The following is a 6,724-nucleotide window of genomic DNA, read 5'->3' as shown; positions in this document are numbered from 1 at the left end:
AGTTGTGTTTTCAATTTATTTTTATAACTGAAGTGAATGTCAGAGCCCTACTTCCCATTTTACTTATAGAGGACTCAGTGTTATTTATTAATTCATTCATTCAATAAAAATGTATTGAAATAGTTAATCTATCTTATGGTAGACATTAAAAGGGATAAAATATGATCCATGTTACTTACATGTATGTGTGTGTGCGCGCGTGTGTGTGATTCTTGGATATACACAATCAAATAATGAAGCGTAGAGTACGCTAAAGTTATTTGACATGAATTAGGTGGAAAAAGACACACAAATATTGTTGAACAATTGTAATACAGGGATTTTGGAAAGATCCACAGATAAGTATGCCTCTAAGTTAGCAAGTTAGACAAAGGGTAAGGTTGAAATGTTCCATCCAGAATTTTTTATTGCCAAGATGCATGGAATTTCAGTTTATTAGGACTAAACAATGGATGATGATAAAAGGAAAGAATGCAGGTTGGGGTACAGAGATATAAAGGGTTAAGTACCGGAGTCTGAGCCTTCAGTTCTATGCTGAAGATATTATTGATATTTCCTATATGTGTAAATGGAAGGAGTGAAAGGGAATATTTTGGATATTACGCAGCTGTTTCAGATATTGACAAGATTAAGACTTTTTAATCTCCATTCTTATGAGTTCCTCACTGCTCCACAAAAAGAACTATCAAGTTTTGCCAGGAGTCAAAAAGGCCATAATTAAAATTTCCAAGTGGTCACCATTACTCTTATAAACTCCGGTTGTCAAATCCGACTTCCTTTGTTCTGATTTTGGACTCTTTCCAACCACTGGGGTCTGAGTTGGGCTGGACACATTTCTGGGGTTTGAGGAAATAGCCTATTACTCTGCCTGATTGATGGAGGAAATAAACAGAAGGCAATTTGTCCTTTCCTTGGAGAGCCAGAGAGTCGCCACCATAATGTGCAATTTAAGATGAGGGAGATGTCAGGGACAGAACAATGGATGGTGAGAGCCAACAGCTTTCCCAGTGGCAGGAGGGAAATTGGAAAGGCACTTACTGCTTGTTTGCTGTGAAACCAGGCAAGCCATTTTTACTTCTGCTTTTGGTGTGCATTTATCCTTTTCAAGTGAGCTCAAATTACATATACTAACAATTAAGCTTTGCACATCTTTCCTGTTGGCTCCTGTTTCTCTGTTTAACAAAGGGCACATTGTGATCTTTTTTAGCCTATACTAAACTAAGTTATGAACCATTTTTCACATCCATTAATGACTTCCTTGTTTCGGAGGACGTAATTGACTAACATTTACTATGAATTATTAAGTGCTCTATCTTCTTAGAATTGTATTCATGAAATGCATGGAATATGTTCTCTTTATATTAACCAAAATTAACAAAAGGTAACAGGAAAAAGAAAAAAAAATTATGCACTTCCTAATATTCTAGATTAGTTAAACAGTTCAGTTATCATAATTATTCACAAAATTCTTATTACTCATATAAATATTTTGCAGATACAATCAGAAATCAAAAATCACAAATATTTTGATATGCAATCAGAAAGACACATAGAAAGGTTAACATGCCAAGGTTGCAATGATAGTATGAATGTTATTTCTCTTGAGTTCATGTATGTGACTGCTAACTTTTGCTGATTATTAATTAGAATTTATAGATACCCTTCTTTTAAAAAATATTTTATTTATTTCAGAGGCAGAGTTACAGAGAGTGAGAGAGAGAGAGAGACAGAGAGAAAGGTTTTTTTCCTTTGGTTCACCCCCCAAATGTCCATAACAGCTGCAGCTGCGCCAATTTGAAGCCAGGAGCCAGGTGCATCTTCTCAGTCTCCCTTGTGGGTGCAGGGGCCCAAGGACTTGGGCCATCTTCCACTGCTTTCCCAGGCCATAGCAGAGGGCTAGATTGGAAGTGGAGCAGCCAGGACTCGAACTGGCACCCATATGGGACGCCTGCACAGCAGGCAGAGGATTATCCTACTGTGCTATGGCACCCACCCCTAGATACCTTTCATGAAAGCTAGCCCAACAAACAGATTTGAGGTCTGTTGTTTTTAGTTGATCACATAATTTGCTGGTAGCACAACCAGAAATGAATTTTGGTCTCTTAATTCTGATCAAGGGCTCTTTATTCCGCATGCCATTGCTAGTTCCCTAATCGGTAGGTACATTCACACACACACACACACACACACACAGAGCTATTTGTAGCTGGAGATTACATCAGTGGGAAATGTATCTTACAGAGGAAGCTCATGAAAGCAATTTTTTATCTTAACAGAGAGAATATTTGAGTTTTTAACTACAGTATTTTGAAAATAGATAAACAGAGCCGGCATCTCAGCTCAATATGCTAATCCTACACCTGCGGCACTGGCACACTGGGTTCTAGTCCGGTCAGAGCCGGATTCTGTCCCCGTTGCTCCTCTTCCAGGCCAGCTCTCTGCTGTGGCCCGGGAGTGCAGTGGAGGATGGCCCAAGTCCTTGGGCCCTGCACCCGCATGAGAGACCAGGAGAAGCACCTGGCTCCTGGCTTCAGATCAGCGCGGTGCGCTGGCCGCAGCGGCCATTGCAGGGTGAACCAACAGCAAAAAAAAAAAAAAAAAAAAAGAAAGAAAGAAAGAAAAAAAAGAAAAAAAAAAAAGGAAGACCTTTCTCTCTGTCTCTCTCTCTCTCTCTCTCTATCCACTCTGCCTGTCAAAATAATAATAATAATAATAAAAAGATGTGCTGTACACTCTTATTTAATGCTATAACTAGTACTCCAACAGTATTTTTTTTCACTTTGTGTTGCTATATGGGGGCAAACTGTTGAAATCGTTACCTAATATATACTAAACTGATCTTCTGTATATAAAGAGAATTGAAAATGAATCTTGATGTGAATGGAAGGGGAGAGGGAGCGGGAGAGGGGAGGGTTGTGGGTGGGAGGGAAGTTTTGGGAGGGGGGAAGCCATTGTAACCCATAAGCTGTACTTTGGAAATTTATATTCATTAAATAAAAGTTTAATAAATAAAATAATAATAATAATAATAAAATAGATAAACAGGAGACATAAGATCTGGGAGAAAAGCATGATGGTTGGGGAAAATCCAACCAGGAGTTATAAATTCCTGCTGATAGAACACACAAGTGACTCACAAACATGCACTTATGTGTATACAGCCATGCACTGCATAGCGATGTTCTGAACAATGAGCTTCATTTACCATGGCAACCTCAGAAAACTATAATCATACTGAAGAAGGCTTACCCACAAGTGACATAGCATCCATTCTAATGTCACAGCACACCATGTTCCTCAGTTGTTTGTTATAAAGCTGGTGTAAACAAACCTACTGCAGTACATCCTATAAAAGTAATGCACATATAATTAAATACAGAGGTAATGGGGATGGCTTCATGGTGTCATGGATAAAGCCATGGTCCATGACACCAGCATCCCATATGGGAGCTGTTCAAGTCAGGGCTCCACTCTGACTCAGCTCCCTGCTAATGTGGCTGGAAAGCAGCAGAGGTTGGTCCAAATACTTAGCCCCTGCACCATTTGGATAGACCCAGAAGAAGCTCTTCACTCCTGGCTTAGGTCTGGCCCAGCCCTGGCTGTTGTGGCCATTAGGAGAGTGAACTAGCGGATGGAAGATCTCTCTCTCTCTCCCTCTCTCTCCCTCTCTCTCTCTCTTTTTCTCTCTCTCTCCCCCACTTCTCTTTGTAACTTTGTCTTTCAGATAAATAAAATAAAATAAAATTAATAATAATAAGTTTATTAACTTGACCAAGCCATGCCTTTCATTTCATTATTGTTACTTTTATCTCTGAAATATATAGATTCTATCCCATGGACTCCATGATGCCATTATCATTGAGATGTGTTGCATGGTTGTATTTCCAGAGACTCTCAGCAGGGAATATATGTTTCTTCCATTATAGAAGGAAGTTTATTTATTTTTTTCCATAAGTACAGATGTTTGCAAATTTTACCAATAGTATAATTCTTCCAAAATAATATTACTACATGCAGGCACCGCAACAGCATGGCCTATTCTTTATCTCATGTTAGAAGATAAGGTTTAAAGTTCTTTACCAGATCCTAAACCCAGGCATATACATTTGACACCAGACAGAATCTCAGAATACCAAATAATGTGAGGCAGCCCTTTATTGAGTGTTAAATGCAAAATATTGTATGGTATAGATGCCATAAGTAGATTCAGTCCATGGATTTCACAGAATATCCTTTTACATCATGTAATGGCTCATAATGCAGAGAAGTTTTAAACTGTGTAAGTGGCAATATATATTCATTGTTCAGAGTCAGTGAGCCACATTCTGTGTGTATATATATATATATATATATATATATATATATAACAAGATTGAGAGGCTATCTTTGTTGCATAGTAGGCTAAGCCTCTGCCTGGGGCGCTGGCATCCCATCTGCCAGTTCATGTCCTAGCTGCTCCTCTTCGGATCCAGCTCTCTGCTACGGCCTGAGAAAGCAGTGAAAGATGACCTGTTGGGTTCGAGGAACGTCTACCGCCAAGGAACGACTCCAAGAGACACTCTCATGCAATCAGCAAAGGGTTTATTTATTCCAGCATGCTGGGGCTGCCTGAACAGGCAGGAACAGAGCAGCCCCGAGAGAAAGAAGGCTAGGGTTTTTACACTGTGTAACAAACAAACGGGAGGGGGTAAGTTTATACAATGGTCACTACGTTACAGGAACTTATTGCAGCTCTTTTCGGACATCTGCAAGCGTTATCGTGTGAGACAGTTACACAGAGCAGTTACACAAGGCAGTTACACAAAGCAGTTTCCCAAGGCTGTTCTGTAGGCAGGTGGAGACACAGTTATCTTAAGGGATGTCTACCGCCAGCAGCTAAACTTTTTAACCCTTCAGACCCAGGTACTTGGACTCCTGCACCCACATGGGAGAATGGGATTCCTCCTGGCTCCTGGCATTTGATTCGCTCAGCTCTGGCTATTGAGGCCATTTGGGGAGTGAACCTATGGATGGAAGACCTTTCTCTCTGTCCATTTATCTCTCATTCTGTCTGTAGTCTTCCTCTCAAATGAATAAATAAAATCCTTAAAAAATAAGATTGACAGATCGATTTGAGGGTGTGTGTGTGTGTGTGTGTGTGAAAGAGAGAGAGAGAGAGAGAGAGACATAGAGTGAGACAAACACACAATGAGAGAGAGAGAGAGAGCATGTCTTCCAACCACTTATTCACTCCCCAAATGTTACAATGGTCAGGGGTGGGCTAGTCTCCATCTGAGTCTCCCACAGGAGTAGCAGGGATCGCATCTCAAGTGGTTGTTTAATTCACTGCACCACAGGGTCAGCTCTTCACATAGTATGCCTCTCCATTTTTTTTTTTCCAAAAGAACAACAAATATTTATTTTGAGATTTGAGAATGATGGGAAACCTAAGTAATGGGGATTGGACCCTCATCAGAGTCTTCTGGGAAATCGGAAGCTCCATCCCCTGCTGAACCTCGGAGCTTTTCCAATTTAGCAATCAATTCTTTCGCGGGATTGAAGACGCCATTGGTCTGCTGGTCGCAGATATAGCAGCGCGGGGTGGTGCGGCAATGCTGCAGTGCACACTTCTCGCAGAAATAATGCCTGCACTTGGTGACAACCGGGTTTTGGAAGGTCTGGCGGCAGATGAAACACTTGAATGGTATTTCCTCATCATCGCTTCCTACTTAATAATTTTCGTCTTCATAGACACCATAGCGACCCTCATCAAGCTCACGTTCAATCTGCCACCCATGCTTGCAATCGGAACGGTCATGGAGGAATTTGCAGCTGTCTCCGAAGCCGCAGAAGCCAGTCTCCTTGTAGTCCTTACAGATGTCGGGCTGGTAATCCCAGCGCATGGTGGCACGTAGATGCTCGGGCGCTCGGATGGGGCCCTTCCTCACCATCCCGGAGGAGGCATTGCCCATCGATGTATCCTCGGGCTTCATGTATTTCTGATAGTTATTGATTCCCCGGTAGATCTTGTCATCCTCCTTGCCCCTCAGCTCTTCCTGTATCTTCTGGCTGCGCTCGAAGATGGCTTGTGCGTCACGCTCCTTCTCTGTGTCCGGCTCGTAGACAGCCGTCGCTCCCATATCCTCCGGCCCCACCGGTTTCGCTGAGCGGGTGGATTTGTAGACCACTCCGAGAGTCTCGGGCTCATTTCCCTGTTCCTCCTCCTCGCTACTCTAGTGGCCATAGGATACTTTTTGTTTACCACTGCCACGGGTCTTCTGTATCATCGGATTATGGGCCGCCCGCTTCTTCTCCGGTCGCACCACAGTGCTGCCTTCGTCGCTACTGCTACCGCTTTCTCCGGACTCCGGGTTGCAGATCGGGCGCTTTCTGCGGCCTGCAGCTCCCTTCTGCCCACGCTTTTTGAAAAGGAAGGTGCACACCCAGTCTGTACTCTTCCCGGGAGAAAGTTGCTCCGCCATTTTGGAGTCTTGAGTTCCGAAAAGGCCGCGGTGTCCCAGGTCTCACGAGAACTCTTTAGGTCTGCCTCCATTTTCTTTCTTTCTTTTTTTTTTTTTTTTGTAAATAATAATGAAAGACTTGCACCTGAACTCATATATTCCTTGACATACCACTTCAGGTTTACTACCTGCAAGATGAGGATAATAATACAATTCAAGCACTGATTGTTACAATAAAAGAAAATATTCTGCAGATAATTCCTGCTCCAGTCCTTGACATAGCA

The 6,724-nt window shown here is 42.1% G+C and overlaps 1 pseudogene; it reads right to left on the bottom strand.

Moving 5' to 3' along the window:
- Nucleotides 1-5,411: 5,411 nt before the first annotated feature.
- LOC133772997 (E3 ubiquitin-protein ligase RNF113A-like) lies at nucleotides 5,412-6,467 on the bottom strand (annotated as a pseudogene).
- Nucleotides 6,468-6,724: the final 257 nt, after the last annotated feature.

The sequence above is a fragment of the Lepus europaeus genome, chromosome 13 (assembly GCF_033115175.1).
Source record: "Lepus europaeus isolate LE1 chromosome 13, mLepTim1.pri, whole genome shotgun sequence".
Classification (NCBI taxonomy): domain Eukaryota; kingdom Metazoa; phylum Chordata; class Mammalia; order Lagomorpha; family Leporidae; genus Lepus; species Lepus europaeus.
Note: the sequence above shows the minus strand (reverse complement) of the source record. Positions and strands in the feature narration are given on the sequence as shown.